General features: G+C 39.7%; 1 protein-coding gene across 4 annotated transcripts in view; it reads right to left on the bottom strand.

The window, feature by feature from the left end:
* LOC143282013 (zwei Ig domain protein zig-8-like) overlaps positions 1-20971 on the bottom strand; it is a 586931-nt gene that overhangs the window by 193239 nt on the left and 372721 nt on the right. The gene's annotated exons all lie outside the window — the stretch shown is intronic.

The following is a 20971-nucleotide window of genomic DNA, read 5'->3' as shown; positions in this document are numbered from 1 at the left end:
GATTGATTGACTAATTTATCATATTTGCCTTGAAAGAAAGCTAATGGAAAATATTAGTATAATGTTTTGCGCTTTCTCTCTGGGTCTCTTCCTCTGTCTATCTGCCTGACAGCCTATTTCTATCTGTCTGACCCTCATCATTATCATTTCTCTCTCTCTCTCTCTCTCTCTCTCTCTCTCTCTCTCCGTGTCCCTTGATCATTAGGGTGATAATTTTAGCGTGCATGTTAAAATAATTTTCCAAAGCAAAGTGAATTCGTCAGTCAGCTGTCTAATTGCTGTCCCTTTACCGTTGTCCACCGATTAAAGGAGATGAAAGGAAATAACTTATTATACATTAACCAGTCCAAGCGAAGTCTTGACGGTCTAAAAGGGGTTGAATTGGAATTGTTTTTTTACACCTGCCTTTGCTTTTGAAGAATAAATAAATAACACGCACGTGCCATTCCGTGTATGCGCGCTCGCGCGCACACACACATACACATGCGCACACGCACATTAGCCGTATCAATGTAACATGAAAGGAAAAAGTAATTGTCATCAAGCATCCGTTGGCAAATCAGGCCTTGAACTATAGAACCTTTTCTTAAAAATATATTTGTCTTTTGTTGCTAATAGCCACGCCGACCGCACAGGGCCGTATCACATTGACCTGTGCAACACGATAAGAGTGCCCAATTATGAAGTGCAGAAACAAAAGACAAAAGATGTTCAAGGCTTTCTAGAAAACAAAAGAAGAAGAAATTGATTGGAAAAACAAGACAAACAAACAAAAGAATGAGACGACGGAAAGAAAAGGAAAATAAATTAAAGCCGGAAACAAAGAAAGTGATAAAAAAACACACGTAATTTACAGAACATGGGGATACTATCAATTCTGAAATAACAGCCGATGTCTTATTTACAGACATAAAAAGAGCAACACAGTGCATGTCAAAATGACCCCGGGAAGTAGCCCTGTACACTGGACCCTAACTGGTCCAGACCATTCCAACATCACCCAACACTTACAGGCGTTTAATTCGTCCTCTCAGCAGTTGAGCGCCGACAAGATGTTATAGCGTGGATTATTACCTGGTGCACGGTGACTGTACCCTCTTACCTCTGTCTGCCTGCTGAGGATGAATGCAATTTTCTTTCATTTTTTCTCTCTCTCACCCCCCCCCCCCCCCCCTCCAGCTGACTTGTTTCTGGTTACGTTTTGTCTTTGGCTTCTGATGCAAACGTTTTGGGTTTTTTTGTTTTTTTTTCTCTTTCTTTCTTTTTTGACTCACTTGTGTAAACAAAGTGAGTCTATGTTTTAACCCGGTGTTCGGTTGTGTGTGTGTGTGTGTCTGTGTGTCCGTGGTAAACTTTAACATTGACATTTTCTCTGCAAATACTTTGTCAGTTGACACCAAATTAGGCATAAATATAGGAAAAATTCAGTTCTTTCCAGTCATCGTGTTTAAAACAATATTGCACCTCTGGGATGGGCACAAAAAAAAGAAGCTTAATTATATGCAACCTGCATTTACTGTTATATTTATATTTTTTGTATTCTCTAAACTTGGCACTTTGATCTGATATTCTGACCCAACAACAAGAGCAGTCATTATTATCATTTTTTGTTCAAACAGGAACTTCTTTTGCTAAGCATGGAAGTTTTATTTATTTTGCAAACGTTTTGGTGCAGATAGTAAAAAAGGGAAATTATTATGTAATTAATGCTAGGGGACTTAATTTGCTTTAAACTGATCTTTCTCATCTTAAACATTACATTTTGAAAGTATACTCAATACATAAAAAACTTGGATTTTTTTTTAAAGTGTATCACAAGTGAGTCTTGAAGGCCTTGCCTCTCTTGTTATTTTTGTTTTCTTCCTTATTTTGTTGTCATGATTATGATTATGACGGTTATTATCATTGCCATCATCATGATTATTGTAATCATTATTTCTATCGTCATTATCATTGTCTGTTTATTTGATTGTTTATTATTCATTTATTTATCATTTATTTATTTATGTCACTTATCTTCGTTATTATCCTATTGCTGTTGTTGTTGTTTGAACCATAATTCCGAGTGCACAGCTGCATCAGTTCCAGAGAGACAGGCATTTTCTGTCACAATGCCAAGGCGGATGGTTGGGAAAGCAGGAAGAACGTCTGATGAAAGGGAGGCACCGTGATGTGTCAGCGATGAGAGAGAACTTCGCCACGGTGCGCCATAGTCGTCATGTTTACACCCAGCCTGGGTAAACTTCAATCATCTGTGGAGATGAAGTTGGCAGCGTCCGCGCCTTCTTTCCACTCGCAGCGCCCCACCCCACCCCCCACTCCCTCTTCCCCCTACTTGAGGAGGTTCCTGAAGATCATGTTTTGATAATGGAAAAGGTTATTTTGTGGTGCTGGTAGTGGTTCCTTCTGGTCCATGCTTGCCAAAAAAAAAACCCAGACAATTATTGGATGAATGGAATAATTGTTAGATTTGTTTATTTGCTGTCTAATCAATTTTCATGGAAACAATAAGTTATGCTTTTTCTGTCTGTCTTTCTTCCTTTCTTTCTTTCATTTGTTAGTAAGTTAGAAAGTTAGTTACTTCTTCATTGTCTGTCATCTATACAAATGCAAACTGAAACAGCAGAGGATTATATATATATATGTATATGTGTGTGTGAGAGAGAGAGAGAGAGAGAGAGAGAGAGAGAGAGAGAGAGAGAGAGACGCCAGAGTCCTTTGTTCCTGATAATCGTTTGGTTTTTTTCTGCCTGGAGACTTCTTTTTTTATGTTTTTGCCCGTCTGTCTAGACATCTGTGTGTGGTTGTCTGTCCCCCAACCCATCTCTCTTTATCTCATACCAATTAATCCATCAGTCAACCAAAGTTGACTGACTGATATACACATGATATAAAGATATAAATGATATATATATATATATATGTGTGTGTGTGTGTGTGTGTGTGTGTGTGTGAATAGCATAGAATAGAATACTTTTTATTGTTATAAAACCTTAAAGCTTTTAAGACACAATAAAACATAAACATGAGCATATTAAGAAGAGAAACATTCATGAACAAATTTCGCCAGCCTTGCTGTATTTCTGTTAGTAAGGATCAATTCACTAGGCTTTGCATTTGGACTATATATATCGATTAGGAATCTGTGTCTGTAAGTATTGTACTTTACACAATTGTCTAAAAGGTGAGTCTCATATTCTAAACTGTTACAAGTATCACACAGTCTTTGTTCTTTCGGTGTATTTTATATCTTCCCTGTTCGATTTGTAAGTCATGGGCGCTGATTCGTAACATGGTCAGTGCTTTCCACTGTTGTGTATTTGCTGTATTCTTTAAATACTGTTCAATTTTATAATTTGTCACAGCGTTCTTGTAAAATTCTAATTTAGATGAACTGTCATGTTTCTGTTTCCAAAATTTTTCATATTCATTTTCAAGCTTCTTGGATATAGCATACTTTAATCTTTTAACACTAAAAGGGAACTGATTTTTCCAGTGTGTACGCTTCTATCTTGGAGCAAAACATCAGTAATGAGTAAATAATAAGTCCACCCTAGCACATCGGGCCGCTCTTCCGGTCTACCCTACAGCTGGTCCATGAGACCACATGACCTCTCCTGACTCCAGTCACCGACAGCGGCGCGCGACACCCAACTCGTCTGCGGAAGTTGATCATCCATAGAAGTAGACGACAACACGAGCATACCACGAAGCAAATGATTGGGGGGTGAGTGGGGAGGGGGTAGGGGGTTAAAGCGTGTGTTGAGTTATAATGAGAGGTTCAGGATCTTGGTACCTGAATGTTAGTCTGTTCATGTTTCTCCCGCCTCTCCCCGTCGGTCAGTATGTCTGTCTCTCTGTCTGTTTGTCTGCACCCTTCCGTATCATTTGTTTTTGTCTGTCTGTCGGTCGGTTTTTCGTTTTTTTTGTTGTTGTTTTTTAAATAAATTTTATCTTATTCTATTTCATTTTTATTCCTATGTGTCATAGAAATAAGCGTTTCAGTGCATTATTGTATAAAGAAGGTGTAGGATGCCCACTGGTTGTACGTACCAAGTTAAAAATTGTGTAGGCTTTATGACTTGTCAGAATGTCCGAACACATAATGAGCATCGTATAAACATTGCCACACAGTTTTGGCTGAAGAGGGATCATGACATGGACAGACAGTGTGAAACAGCTGCTGTTGGGAAATGCGTTTGAGGAGGCTTTGTATCAAGGTGTCAGCCACGACACACAACTTCTGACTTCCGAAGTTGTATAACTCACAGACTGAAGAATTGCTCTAGTCGGATTTGACACGGAAAAACAGAATCGAGAAAACAAATCCGTTGAACGCATCGCTTTAAACCGTTGATTGGAACAGAAGACTACATAAGATCCATGGAAGTTTGTCTATGATCTATGTCTATCTTAAGTGGAGTGATGGCCTAGAGGTAACGCGTCTGCCAAGGAAGCGAGAGAATCTTAGCGCGCTGGTTCGAATCACGGCTCAGCCGCCGATATTTTCTGCCCATCCACTAGAATTTGAGTGGTGGTCTGGACGCTAGTCATTCGGATGAGACAATAAACCGAGGTCCCGTGTGCAGCATGCACTTAGCGCACGTAAAAGAACCCACGGCAACAAAAGGGTTGTTCCTGGCAAAATTCTGTAGAAAAATCCACTTCGATAGGAAAAACAAATAAAACTGCACGCAGGAAAAATACAACAACAAAAAAAAAAAAAAAAAAAAAGGGTGGCGCTGTAGTATAGCGACGCGCTCTCCCTGGGGAGAGCAGCCCGAATTTCACACAGAGAAAGCTGTTGTGATAAAAAAAAAAGAGAAGAAATACAAAGAAATACGAAATACAAATGATGTGTCATGCTGAGATTCAACACTTCGTCGATATCTTTTCATGGATATCACTTCTGTAATGTGGTTCAGTTGTCGTCCTGTCTGTTCATACTACAACGAAGACGAACTGCACGTGTTACTGAAATGCAGGAGATGTAATGATGTAAGACCAAATTACTTGGTGTGCGATGGGAAGTATAAGGCTTGATGTGTTTCGTGATCTGATGACAAAGTAACCTGTAGTTCTTCAAGTTCTTCAAGCGGGCAGCCGTGTATTTGTTGAAAAGGATCCAGGTTGAGATTTGATGTCCCAGAATGCGACGCTGCGTTCCTGACAATTGTAAAAAGAGCCTGAAAACGTATCAGAATATTTGCTTGTGTTCTTGTCTGTCTGTGTCTTCCTAGACCCCCCATTTCTCTGTGAAGAGTTACAAATACAAACATGACCTCTGTTACACAATTAGCTATTTGTGTTATACGCATATGCTACTGGTCTGTGTGTTTGCCTGTTGTTGTTGTGTTGTTTTTTTAATGTCTGTCTGCCAGTATGTCCCTATTTTGCTCTCTCATCTTTTCATAATTGATTCCAGCTCTTGCGTAATTGTTCTTACCAGTTATCTAATTCATTTAATCTTTTTTGTGTAGCGAAAGTCTTCAAGAGCATGGTTTTATCAAATCTGCGTACGCAAGTTGCCAATTCTATGGACCATTTTTCAAATGTCTGCCAAAAAACACAGATGTATTGTTGATGTTATATAATATCTTTATCCATTCGGTGTTGAATGATTCCTCTCCAGCTGTTAACACTATTCAGCCACACATCTTTGGAGACAACATGTTGAACACATGATCACCAGTTCATTATTCTTTCGGTTTTAGACAATCTCATAATCTGCCCACAATGTATCACACTGAATTCTGTGTACTCGTTTTTACTAATAACGGCGCACTGGAGGGAACTGTCCTGTCGCCATCTTTATTTTCAGAGTACACAGACGATTGTGGGGCCTCCTGGACCGACTGTCTGATGGGCAATATCGGTTAATTTCCTCCTTCTGTCCCATTCTTATACCTGTCTGTGTGCTTGGCCACAATATCAGTTCATTTCGTGTATTATATCTACGATTTGTGTTGTGTCTGTTGCCTCCTGCTCCTTATTGTCTCTCTCTCGCTCTGTGTGTGTGTGTGTGTGTGTGTGTGTGTGTGTGTGTGTGGTGTGTGTGTGTGTGTGTGTGTGTGTGTGTGTGTGTGTGTGTGTGTGTCTCCGTCTCCCAATAGGACGGGCTATGACCGGTCAGACTGTCTTGTAGAAGCTGACTCTTTTTAGGACAACTGTTCATTTTCTGTTGATATCCTATTATTGTTCTGTATGTCTGTTTGTCTGTCCTGCTCATCTGCTAGCTACCGCTTAAGGTTTCTTTTGTTTATCCGACCTCCTCTGGTAGGTCAGGTAATTGATGTTTCGGCTGATTAGTCAGACTGCGGCCCCTCATTTCCTCCTTAATTTCCTGCCATTGCTCCTTTAATTAATATTCACGTCTGAAACATGCGGTGCATCTTTATCTCCGTGTTTCGTCTCTCTGTCAGTCTCTCTCTGTCAGCTTCTTCCTCTGCACCCACCTCTATCTGTCTGTCTGTCTTTCTCTTTCCATCTTTCTCTATTTGTCTGTCTGTCCACCCCACCCTCTTCTCTCTCTTCCTTTCGCTGTTTGTTAGTGCTTCCTCTCTCAAAGCTTGATCGCGATATTGGTACAATTTTTATAATGCGAGCATCACACTCAGTTCATTCCTTTCAAAGCAGATGTGTTCTGCCTGTTTCTCTGTTTGCCTGCCTGCCTGCTCTGCTCTGTCTGAGTCTCCCTCTATTTCCCCCCATCTCTCTCTATCTCTCATTTTGTATACCCCAGGGCTGGGTTTGCTTATCTCATTACCTTGGTAAAATGAAATTTCATTTCGTTTCGTTTCGCGTGATAAGTTATCGCTTTGTTGCTCTTTGCTTTTCATCCATTATTGTTTAAATTAATTAGACAAACGGCGTTATCATTCCTTCAGTTTCCCCCAACTGACTGGTTGGCTGGCTGCCAATCTGCTCCCCAACTCTCTCTCTCTCTCTCTCTCTCTCTCTCTCCCGTCTGTTTGCGTTTGTCGTTTTTTAATGAATGGAGGTTTTGATTAACTGCTCCAATTAACTTTTTTCCCTTTTAACCTCATATTTACTTTCTGCTTTTGCCATTTAAAGTTCTTGAAAATCCATTCAACGTTTGTTTGTTTGTTTCTGTGCCAACTGCACAGGGCCATAGGACTGTCAAACCATACAAAAGCTCAACCGCGTCAACACAAAACCGTCACATCCACGAAAAAAACCTCAAAACAAACACACAAAACACAGTTCGTGACACAGTATTCCAAATATTTAGCTCCTTATGGCAAATAAGACTAGGCCATGCTGAGGACGCCAACCATTCCGCTTAATCTATCATCCCCAGATTACAAAAAAATCGTAAAAAAGTGGAAAAAAAGAAACAAAAATAAAGCAAACAAACTTCAAAACCAAACAAAATATACATTAAAAAGGCCAAAACACAATGCCCATCCTAGTGTTTACATCTCACTACCTAATCGCCAGAGCAAAACAGCACAGACAGGACATCATAAAAAGCGGAAAAGAGAAAAAAAAAAGTGTCAAGGCTTGCTTGAAAAAAGAAAGGGGAATGAACTGGGAAGGCAGAAAAAGGAAAACACAGTGAAGGAAGAAAAAAAGGCAGAAACAAAGAGAGCGATAGAACAGGATATTTCTAGCAAAGACTTTCCAGATGGCGGGGATGCTATTTATACTGAAAGACCCCCGGCATCCCCACGGGGGGCCACTGAATGTGCACACTGGCCTTTTGATATGATTATTATTATTATCATTGTAATTGGGTTAGATGTTGTTGGTGCTGTTGTTGTTTTTGTTGTTCTGCTGCTGCTGCTGATGTTGTTGTTCTTGTTGTAAGTCGTCGTCGTCGTCATTGGAGTCATGTTGGTGATTTGGTATAATGAATTGGCGTTTGCTATATCACACTAGGCAGGACATAAACACAAGCCATGCCAGCTAATCACACTTAAGCACTTATAAGTCTTACGGTTTCCCCTTCTGTCTCTGTCTTTCTGTAGCCATCTCCATGTGTGTGTGTGTCCGTCTGTCTATTGCTTCGCAAGATCTCTCCGTCAATTCACAGAAAACTGAAATAAATATAAGAGAAAAGGAAAGGAGAAAGAGAGAAAGAGGGATGTATCTCTCTATGTGGAAGTGAAAACCGAGGTCTTCGCTGTAGGAGACCGAGCTCGTCTCAATGAAATAAAAAAAGGGCCCAGTCACTTTCGGTACTGCTACAGTTACACTTCAAACATCAGCTGAATACCTAGGTGTACATACTGATCAGACCTTGACCATAGTTGACCACATTTCATCCCTGTGTCGCTCATGTAATTTCTATCTTCGCAGACTAGCCTCAGTCAGACCATACTTAACAGAGAAAAACATGGCTCAGTTGGTTTCCTATTCTGTCCTGTCCAGACTAGATTACCGCAATTCTACTCTAGCAGGTTTACCATCTTTCTCTCTTAACAGGCTACATAAAGTACAGAACAATGCTACACGACTTGTCCTCGCGGAAGAAAAAAAAAGAAGAAGAAAAAAGAAAAGAAATCTGATCATGTCACACCTCTTTTTCATCAGTTACACTGGCTTCCTATAGAGTCCCACATTCAATATAAACTAGCGACACTTGCCTTCCGACATTTTGATGAATATCATCCCCAGTATTTCTCCTCTGTGTTGGAAACGTAGGAACCATGCAGAACGCTAAGATCCAGTTCTGAAAAGGTACTGAAAGCCCCAAGAAATAATTCAAAATGCGCAGGGAAAAGGTCTTTTAGGGCTCAAGTACCTCAAGTTTACCATCGTCCATCAGAAATGCTCCTGATCTCCAGTCAGAACTGAAAACGCACGTTTTCCGCAAACATTTCTGTACTCAGCACAATGGATAGTCCAAACTCTGTTTGCCAAAATAGTTTTATGCTAGAGATATTTTGATACTTAAGTAATCCTGTTTTAGTGCAGTTGATATTTAATGTGTCTGGGCGCGCGCGTGTGTGTGTGATGGATGCCATCACACCAATGTGTGCAGGCCTATTTTAAATACAAGGCACAATTGCTTATTTATACTTTCAGTTTTGTTTCGATGCCTTTTCAAAACATGCATTGTAAAACGTCACACAATAAACACTAATGACGACAATAAAGCATGACGCAATATAAATGATGTACACATGTAATTAACATAAAATTAAAACGTACAATTAACTTTTGGTGCGGCGTTTGTTGTATGTGTAAGCCGCAGGTAACCCGCTCTGTAACCGAGTGTGCAGTTGAGAATATAATGATTTGGGAATATATTTCACTATAGTATTTTAGCATAGATGAAATATTGTTTTACATAATACTACTTGGTTTACAACTTGATTGTAAGATCGATTATGGCTGTCAAGGTCTTTAGAAGTCATTTCTGTAAATGTCAAGGACAAAATGATATTACGTTAGCTTTCGCTTGGACGGATTATATATGCTGTGATAAAAGGTACGGTAAGAAGCTAGGGGTTATTATTATTATTATTATTATTATTATTATTGTTGTTGTTGTTGTTGTTGTTGTAACTTCAATTAGTTAACAATTATAAATTCATAACAGATAGATGATATGATTCTGTGGATGAAGTGCGAGTGTATGTAGTAAGGTTAGTGATATCGTACATCACACACACACACACACACACACACACACACACACACACACACACATGTGACTGATGGGACCAAACGGACAATACAAGACAATACGGAGATACCAGCATAAACACGTTCATTAGCAACGATGGACAGAAAGTTATTTTTTTGGTTTAAAGAGCATGTGATGTGGCGCTGGACCAAGGACCACCAGCAGCAGCAGCAGCAGTAACGGAACTAGGGCACCCTGTGGTTGGCTGCCCAGAGACCCCGAGAGAGAGGCGCCAAGGATTGTGCTGCCTATGTGGACTGGAACGTTTATATTGTTAATTGTGTCTTGATGTGATGTGTGTCGTGCCTTTAACTCACTCAGTACAGCCAGTCCTCTCTTCTCCTCTACACAGACCCCTCGGATGTCCAGTGGGTGTCTGAATGACCCAACCTTTAGCTTCCGTCGTCAGAATTGTGGTATTCTTTGTCAACATTCACGTCTTCAGTATAAGAGCCTTCCGCTTGCAATATTTTGATGATGGTAATTGGGGTGAAACGCTGTTAACGTCGTCTCTTTCGCCGTTCGTATGGAAAGAGTTAACATAGTGTGAATGTGTGAATGAATGAGAATAAATTCTATTAGTTTTTCTGTCTATTGGTTCTCTGTAAATTTCTCTCTCTCTCTCTCTCTCTCTGTATATATATGGCGTGACAGGTGAGTGAGGATATATTTATTAACACAAGAGCATGCGCTCTGAAAAGGAGTGAGATGCGAATGAATTCAATCATGAATTGTTTTTATTCGTGAAAACGGTGCATTACAGAGTGAGTGAGTGAGTGAGTGTGTGTGAGTGAGTGAGTGAGTGAGTGAGAGAGACACTGGACACTGGAATTATTTATTGTCATTGCCAAGAAAGGTCTTTTGACAAGGGGGCAACAACATAAATCCATATATTTTAGCTTCAAAACAACAGAACACTATATTTTTTTCTGAACCCTTCAGTCAGTTTAAACCAAGAAAATATGCAATACTTGGAAACACTTAAGTCACATCCTGACAAAAACTCAACGAAACGGAACTAAAGAAAAACAACAATGTAATGATAATAAAATACCAAAATGAATGGAGACTGACTCGACCATCCCTTCAAAAATACATCAAACCAATACATACTGCCTCAACAATACACTCAATTATGCAATGTTATGTTTTCTGTTTTATCCAAATAAAATAGCAACTTCTTTACTAACTATAATTAAGTCTCTTCTATACTGTTAATACTATTCTGACTTATGTACCTTTGTCTCATTGTTTGAGCTTCTGCAATGAATTTAGCGACAGATCTAATTATGATTTCATTATCACATGACAAAACAGTAACAACATCATGGCTTTTAGCCATCTCTGTTTTAAAGAATATGCATTTTTCTCGCACAGTAGTATAAATTTCACACTGAAAAAGAAAATGTTTTTCATCATCCACTTGGTATCCACAGAGAGGGCATGGTGATTGTATAGAAGTCCCAGGTTCAAACCATCTCCTGTTTGCATTAAACCCCAGAGTTCTTAACCTAAATCTCGCATAATTTATTCTGTGCCATTTGTCTGTAATGATCCTGAGATATGTTTCTGGTTGAAATATACTTTTAAAAGAAAAGAACCAACTATATTTTTCTTTACTTTCCATGTCAGAATGCCAGTTTTGTTTGAAGGAACAAATGAGTCTGTCTCTGAATTCTGCAATAAATTGCTGTTCGTTTCCTACACCCTGGGACAACCACACAATTCCAAAACCATGTTCAGTGAGAACCTTATTCACTCTATAACACCAGTTTTCTTTACCTAATTCCATCTGTAAAAGCATCATGTCATAGGCTTGTTTACTCAGACGTGTTTGTGGAAGCTTTAACAATTTTAACCAATACTTAATACATTTGACAAAAGTTCTTATATACAAAGGATATCTTCCAGTTTCCCCATATAAAACCGTATTGGATGAATGGATTGGAACATGCAGAAAACGTTTAATTGCATAAGTATGTATTCTTTCAATGTGTGAGTTAACCGTTAATCCCCAGATTTCAGCTGCATATGTCAGTAAAGGTTCTATTTGTACATCGAACATTTTCCAAAACAGACAGGAATCAATAGAGTTCAATTTTCTAAGTGTTTTCAAAATTTCGATGACGCCTTTTTTACCTTTTCTGCAAAATTCTTCCCATGCATTATTCAGGCTTAATTTTGTTGTAAAAATCATCCCCAAATACTTATATGAATTAACAACTCTAACTTCAGTATTTCCGTATAACCATTTTTCATGCATTGACAAATGTCCACCCATTCTAAAAACCATAATATTCGTTTTATCTAGATTAACAGTCAAACCTAACCGATCTGCTTCTTCTTTTAAGACATTTAGCTGATTTTGTAAACCTTTTACCGTCCCTGACAAAAGAATGACATCGTCAGCAAAAAGTAACAGAAATAATTCAATAGCTCCTGGTATTAACTGAATGCCGTGCCGACCTCTTTTGGAAAGTTCCACAGCTAATTCATTTATGAAAAAGGAAAACATTTGCGGGCTTAAAAGACATCCTTGTTTAACACCAGTTGGACATTTGAAATAATTTGAGTATACACCTTTTACACGCACACATGCAAGCACTGATTTGTAAACACCTCTAAGCGCCATATATAATTTTCCATTCACACCACTTTTACGCAGAACATTCCATAGGGCATTACGATTTACAGAATCGAAAGCCTTCCTGAAATCAACAAAAGCAACATAGAGTTTTGTGTTACAAAGCAGATATTTTTGCACCATTGAATACAATGTAAATATATGGTCTACAGTGCTATAAGTTGCTCTAAAACCTGCCTGTTCTTCAATTATTTTATCCTCCCTCTCAGCCCAATTAGTTAGTCTCATATTTAAGATGTGGGTGTAAACTTTACTTAGGACGCTTGTGAGTGATACTCCGCGATAGTTATCTGGGTTGTTAAAATCGCCTTTTTTATGTATGGGAATAATTATTGATTTTGCCCATTCTACTGGAAATGTACCATTTTCAAACATCTGATTGAATAATTCTACAAGGAAATCAATTATAAGGGAATTTGCATGCTTCAGCATTTCCCCAATAATTTTGTCTGGACCTGCACTTTTTCCTGACTTTAAGTGTCTAATACTAGAAATGATCTCTTCTTTAGTTATGGGGTCGTTAAACAATGACTCATACTCATCTTCTGTCTCCACTAAATTGTCTTCTTCTTGTGTTGACTCATTTTCAAAGTCGTTAAAAACTCTAAAGAAATGATCATGCCACTGTTGCAAAGAAATCTCATTATACACGAACGTTTTTCTGTTCACAGATCTTATCACTGACCAGAATGTTTTAGAGTCACTAATTGAATCTCTTAATATTTTTAATCTCTTCTTTTCAAACTCTTGCTCTTTTGACTTTCTTAATTTGACATACTCCTTTCGGGCTGTAACATATGCTTGTCTTTTTTCTATCTTGTCCGTTTGTGTTTTACACCTCTGAAATCTTTTTAGTAACCTTTTAACTTCTTGTTTCTTACACTTGCATTCATCATCAAACCAGTCATTACATATCTTACTTCCTTTTCCTACTGTTCGAACCATGCATGCAGCGGCTCCATACAAGGCAGTAACAAACTGGTTTAGGCTATCGTTCAAGTTAGTGTCTAATAACTGAAATGCTTTCTGAATACTATTATAGAATTCATCACTGTCAAGCTCGTTTTTATAAACATCAACATTCTCATCAGACCATACAATTTTTTCTTCACCCTGATGAATCATATTCGTACTGTAATTATGAGGAATATTTTTCCAAGTTGCCTCAACTGGTAAATGCCATGAATCCACGCAGTCACCAATATGCACATCGAAATTCGATAACAAATCAACAGAAACCAGAAAATAATCTATTACGCTACATCCATTAGGAGACACAAAAGTATATTCTCCCTTTTTATCACTCTCACAAAAACCATTCAAGACAATCATATCAAACAGGAAACACAGGTCTAACAATGTTTTACCAAAATTATTTATAGTTTCATCTTTAGAATATCGTCCACCACTTTCTTCATCCAAACTGTCATCCAAGTCATCCATATAATTTGTCATAATTTCAATTTCAGGTTGTTTGTTACCAGTTCTGGCATTCAAATCTCCAGTGATCATTAAATGTACTTCATCTTTTTCAAAATGTTGCAGTAACGTTTCTTCTAATATCAAGACACCGTCTTTGATTGTTTTATCATTATACACAGGACTTCCTTCTGGAGCGACATAGCAAGCAACTAAAACAACATCCTTATCTAAACCAAATACATATTTTTTTTACTCTGGTAGCAATAGTGTTATCACACTCTAATTTTATTTCTTTCACACAATCAACTAAACTCTTTTTCACCAACAACAGCACACCACCTGAGCGTCGACCATGATAGGACAGTTTCTTGGCTGGAGCATAAAACTTCACATAATCAGTAAACACACCACTGAAATCAAACGATGAATCAAGAAAACATTCAGTGAGACAAACAAATCAAATTTATCAACATAATTTATAAAGGAAACGTCTTTCAATTTGCTATATAAGTTTTCTACATTATAATTAAGGAAAGACCAATGTTTTGGATGGTCGGGCCTGTCCTATGGCTTTTTGACATGACAAGAACGCGTGTTCCTGTCACTGACAGCACCACCTCTTCCCCTGCCACGAACTGAACCTGCGGGTGACTTGCGTGGCGGGTTCCCCAGGTAAGAATGCATCCCCGCCTGTCTTGTCACCGAACCTCTACGAGTTGCACGCACGGTGTGACACTCAGCGTCATAAATCGGGGAATTCCCGCCAGCTCTGATTGGCTCGTGTCGTTCACATACTGAACTCACCCCGACGTCACTGAGGGAGGCACCATCTCCACCCCCGCCGCTATAGTCACGCTGCCGCTGATCCTGGTTTGCACGTGCACGAGCACGAGAAGGTGGGGAGGAGGGAGAGGGTTCCCCACTCACACCGCACGGAGCGTTCTGCCACAAGGTGTCACCTGCCTTCGTCACCACCTTCTCACTGTCAAGCGGAAGGGAATCCCTGCCTTGACTGAACGAATCAGACACATCCTTTTCCTGTTGGGGTGTAGTGTGACGTGTTTGTGTTTGTATAGTGGTCTGTTTGTCTCGGGACATTGTAGCACCATTACCCCCACCCCCACCCCCAACGACCTGCGCGTATGATCGATTGTCTGGGAATCTGGGTTCGATCACGAGCTGACCTCTGTGAAAATAGGCCCTCTTACCCTCACTTCTAGCCTTTGCTACAATCTGGGCCTGTGCTTTGGTCATGTCATTGGCCACCCTCACCCCACCTTCCTGCAGTTTCTGTCTTGCCTCTTTATTAGTTAGCACTGTCATTTTGTCCCTCCACCTTGTAAACCGCACGATCATGGGTCGTGGCTGTCCCTGTCGTGCTTGTCCCGTGCGGTGTGCTCGTACGATGTCGTCAGGAGTCCAGCGTTTCTGTCCGTTAACAGTGTTGAGCACGTCTACTACTGCACTTGCACATGAGTCAAAGGTCTCAGTGGGCTCAAGGTGGGGAATCCCATAAAACCGCAAGTTGTCACGTCGTGAAAAGTCTTCCAGTCTGTCTGTGTCGGTTTTAAGTTGGTCTACTTCTTGTCTCATTGCCTGAATTGCGTCCGATAAGTGTTGTACTTCTTCCTTTCCGTTGTCTGATTCCATAAACAGATTCTGTATGTCTGCAGTCATGTCAGTCACTGTTGTGGTCAACTGTCTATGATCTCTCTCTAATCGGTCACATCTCCTGTTTATTTCCTCACACTGATGTTTCACTTGACCTAGTTCTTCTTTGATTTCTCCAAGATCGTTCCTAATTAATCGTGTTTGCTCGCTGAATTGTTGCTGCATTGCTTGCATTAATTTGTTCACCACATCTTCTCCTACACTCCCTGTACCTGTCCCTCTGTCAGAGTCAAAAGTGTTTCCTGTCTGTCCGTCAGTGTTGGGGCCGGGGTTTGTCTCTACATCACCGCTAAGCAACAGCCTACGCATTGAAAACAACGCGTGCTGTACACAGCACACACAGAGGAGCACTGGCACGTGCAGGGCAAGTTGACCCACACTGTCACTGACACGCACACCCTCTTCAACACACATCATTGTTCCTTTCCAAATTTCTTGCTCCACCAACCATGAACTGTCAAATGATATCATTTGGTTTACATTCCAGCAAACAGAGTCAACGATAGCCACGATAACACCACAAAAAAGAAATGTAACAAAAACATCGGTCGATGTTAAATGTTTATCCCTGACTGTGCCATCGCTCACCTGTGCAAATGTCCGTGACCTCTTTCCATAACTTGACCCTGGCTGACACCGTCCACAAAAAATACCTATGGCGGCTCTCCACGTATTTAAATCTACCATTTTACCTCACACTCACTTTCACTGGTTAGTTGCCAAAGTCTGGACAAGGTACTAGCACAATACAGTCCATCATAGCAGCACACAGCACAAAAAGTTCCCGCAGCGATTCACAGGAGCTGCTCACTGGTCGCCATTACCCGTCGTCCCCTGAGAGAGAGAGAGAGAGAGAGAGAGTGTGTGTGTGTGTGTTTTATGAACTGTATTTTAATGAATGTGTTTTACTTTAAGCATTATTTACTTGATATTGGTTTGCTTGTTTGATTGATTATACTTGTTTATTCTCAGCTGTGAACGCACTGGATTGTGAAAGAGCTGTTGTAGTGTGTGTTATGTTTATATCTATTTGGATAATGGAAGGCGCTTTGAGCAGCATTAGTACTAGATATCGCGCCATATAAAAGTTAAGAATTGATGAATTATCATCATTATTATTATTATTATCATCATTATTATCTATCTATCTATATAATCATTTTAATCATACAGATATAGAGAGGTAGACAGACAGACAGACATACATACATACAGGCAGACAGACAGATAGATAGACGGAGAGACAGATAGATAGATGGAGAGATAAATGTAGAAAAAAAAAGATACAGAAAGAGAGAGAAGGAGAGAGAAACAGAAAGAAAGAAAGAAAGAGAGAGAGAGAGAGAGAAAGAGACAGAGTGGCAGAGAGAGGCAGACATACAGGACGGATAAACAGGTGGACAGACAGGCGGACTTGGAGGTGTATGGAGAAGAGGTGAAAGAGAAGAGAAGTGGGAAGAAGAAGAAGAAGAACAACAACAACAACAAAGAGAATCACATGACTGAAGATGAAAAAAGAAAGAAAGAAAAGAAAGAAACAAAGAAAAGGAGAGTGTAAACAATCAATTTCATTGACACATATATGAACCACTGAATTCTCTCAAATGGAAAATACCATTCAGAAGATTTGCTGCGGAGGACTTGAGTCCCCCAGAGTCAATCAAAGCAGAATTCATACCAGACGTCACCGCAATGGCTATTGCCCTGTATTGAACTCCACACGACGACCTTCTTCCTAATCCACGTGAGGGAAAACCGCTCTTCAATAGCTCCCCAAATTTGCCATTCAAGAGGATGCGTTGAGATCAATGAATACAAAAATGAAATTCATTTTCATCTTCACGGACCTGCTCAACTTGTGTGTGAAGGTCAAAGTGGGTGAACTGGTTCTCGTTACGTGAAGTGTGTGTGTGTGTGTGTGTGTGTGTGTGTGTGTGTGTGCATGTGCGTGCGTGTGTGTGCGTGTGTCTGTGATCTGTCTGTTCTGTTTGTCTGTCTGGTTTGTCTAACTGAATATGCATGCATTCATTTTTCCTTTTTGTTGAAATAGTAAAAATGCACTTGCAGTATGATCTAGACAGATCTCGACCCATTCGTGTAGCACACATGAGAAACACAAATGGAAATAGAACTGTTCAGTTATAAGAGAGAGAGAGAGACAGAGACGCACAGAGAGAGAGACAGACAGACAGACAGACAGACAGACAGACAGAGAGATTCAAAGATTCAAATCTTTATTTCTCAGGATAAAGATTTTAGGCATTGCCTAGTCTTCCAACCTGTTCTTGTGACAGCAAAAACAGTAACGATAAGACACATCAATAATAACAATGGTAAATACTACCACTACTACCATTACTGCTACTACTACTACTACTACTACCACCACCCCTACTATTAATGATAATTATAATACTAATCAACGCACCATCATCATCATTATAAAACTGTAATAATGGGAACACAGTCACACACTCACCCACCAACATATACACACATTCATCCCCAAACACACACACCCTTATGCATATATATATATGCATATATACATACATGTATGCATATGTCTACATGTGCATACATATATGTATGCATGTGCATACATAAACATGATTAGGTATCAAATCATATTGTAGTACATTACAAATCATACTGTAGTACTATAGCAGATATTGAAAAGAAGAAAAGAACAAACACTCAAGAAGTAAAGGGGTTATTAAGACTGTCAAATTAATCCCCACACAGAATATAGGAAAGAGGCACGACTGAAATGAAAAATATATAAAGAGAACAGAGAAACATAGTTATATCACTCAAAGCGCCTTCCATCATCCAGACATGGAGAAAGAGAGAGAGAGAGAGAACACTGAACACTGAAATGTTTTAATGAAAAGGCCATTGGCCCATGTCAATAGGGGTGGTTACAGGTAAATGCATAGGCGCAACACAAACATAACACTATAAGCAACGAACTTTCAAAGCTATGTCTAGGAATATAGCCAAGCGCATGACCAATGATTTGTTTTCACTTGCAAAAAGCAATGTCATATTAAACAAGGACGGAGTATTATAATACTTAGGGGATATACTGTTGTCTCAGGTCAGCATATTGAGGGCATTGTAACACAGAGTGAACTTTTGTTTCTTTTTGAAAATCACAGAAAAGACAAGACAGCTCATCATCTGTTACATTACGTTTAAAACGTAATTTATGTGTATTGAGTTGCGACACACCAAGTCGTAAACGTATTAAGCTAATTCTGGCTTGAATATGTTTCAGCTCCAACAAAAATGGTGAAAGTACAATACTTTTAAAAGTACGATATAGTGAGAAACGCTCACTGTCTGATAGCTGTAAAGACCAACGTTCTTTGTATTCATTTACCAGTCTGTTTTTTAAAGTGCTTAGAAATTCTTTTTCATTTCCCACCACCTGATTCTCCCAAACCTCCTGAAATCCATATTTGTGTAACAAGAAACAAACAGATGTGGCCCATGTATTCCGATTCTGCTGATGGATAAATAGCAACATTTTATATGCTTTCAGCGGTAACCGATGTTCTGGCATTTTGACAATTCTTAGACAGTACTTGATGCACCTCAAGTATATATTAATATACAAGTTCACCGTAAACCATTGCATTTGGTGTTCTAACACTCACATTCAAGAACCGTTTTAGCGCAAATGTATGCACTTTCTTCCATCATCCAGACAGATACATGGAGAGAGAGAGAGAGAGAGAGAGAGAGAGAGAGAGAGAAGATGATGGTAGAGAACCGAGACTGTACTGTTTACAGGTAAGTGGAGGAAGAAGTTCATTTGTCTCAGTCTGCAGTTACAAATCCCAAAAGCCCAGGCAAAAGAGTTTTTCATCTCATGACGCTTCATTTGGACGCGATCCATGTTCTGCCATGATATTCTTCCTTTGGTGGTTGAGGTCAGCCTCAGCGCCTTGGGAAGCTGGTTTCGGGGGGAAGCGGCACTGATAGCAGTTTTCTGACGGCACCGGCACGGCACTGGGGGAAGCTTGTGGAATCCATTAAGAAGTTCCTGTGAACGATGAGAGAACTGTGGCTCTGTTTTGCAGGGCAGGTACGTGTGCCGGCATGTGTGTGAGAGAGATTTAACAATCCGTCTCCTTCGAACCACGATATTGCTAGTCAGTCAATCTGTCCACCTGTCGATCTGTTGCTCTGGCAATTGGTTTACCTGTCTGTTTGACCTGCCTTCCTACCTGCTTGCCTACCGACCTACCTGCCTACCCACCTACCTATTTGCCTGCCTACGTATCTACCTACCTTCCTACCTATCTACCCACCGGACAAACTACCTATCTATCTGATACCTGCCTACTAAACTGCCGGCCTTCCTGGCTGCTTGTCTACCTTTCTGCCCCTCAATCTACCTACAAGCTATCCTGCCTACATGGTTCCTATTATATACCTTGTCACCAACCAGCCTACCTACCTACATACATTCCTGTGTATATGGCTCTGTGTTTGCCTGGTGTTTTTGTGTGTGTATATTTGTCTTTCTGTCTGCTTTTGTATTTCTTCGACTCACTGTCTGTCCACCTAACTAACCATCTGATCGCCTCGTCCAACCGCACTGTCAATCCGTCCAATGACAAATGTTTCTGTGTGTCTGTCTAACAATCTGTCTGTCTAGATCTCTATCTATCTATCTATCATATATCTAAGGATGAATGAGAAGGAAGGAAGGAGGGAAGGAAGGAAGGGACCTGTATTGTACTGACGCCAAATGATGTGTACAGTTCACAGTCCACCACAGTAGTAAGTTACTATTATATATATATTGTTTTATTCTGTACGCTTATAGCTGACTTCATCAAGTTTTTGCGCCTTATACCTATTATTATTAGTAGTAGTAGTTCTTTTTTTATGTATTTACCTTTTTTTTTCTCAAGGCCTGACTAAGTGCTTTGGGTTACGCAGCTGGTCAGGCATCTGCTTGGCAGATGTGGTGTAGCGTATATGGATTTGTCCGAACGCAGTGACGCCTCCTTGAGCTACTGAAACTGAAACTGAGTAAGTAACGCTCTCTCTCTCTCTCTCTCTCTCTCTCTCTCTCTCTCTCTCCTTCATTCTCTTTATGTATTTGTCTGTCTCTCCCTGTCCCCTTTTTCTCTCTCTCTCATCACATGACTCTCTGTCTCATTTGCTCCATCACTTTTACAGGTAGACAGGTCCTTTCAGTCCTTCTAAAAAAATCACAACTACCTTCTGGTCAGGCGGCAAGGTCAAACAATCTGTTCTAATTCTGTACCATCGGTTCTGGAAGTCCTCAGAGAAAATTGTGGTACACAAGAAAAAAAAAATCATCACGCATCTTCGTTTGTTTTTTGCTTTTCTTCTTCTGAGCTTTGAGCAGCACTGGTGCTGGATATCGTGCCATAGAAAAACTATGTATTATTATTATTATTAATAATATCATTATCTTCTTCTTCTTTCCTTCTTTCTTTTTTTTTTTTCTTTTCTTTTCGCGGGTATTATCTCATACATCTTCGTTTTCTATTATCCTTTTTTTTCTTTTACCGGATATAAAGAATGTAATGTAT

Source organism: Babylonia areolata, chromosome 5 (assembly GCF_041734735.1).
Source record: "Babylonia areolata isolate BAREFJ2019XMU chromosome 5, ASM4173473v1, whole genome shotgun sequence".
Taxonomy (NCBI): domain Eukaryota; kingdom Metazoa; phylum Mollusca; class Gastropoda; order Neogastropoda; family Buccinidae; genus Babylonia; species Babylonia areolata.
Note: the sequence above shows the minus strand (reverse complement) of the source record. Positions and strands in the feature narration are given on the sequence as shown.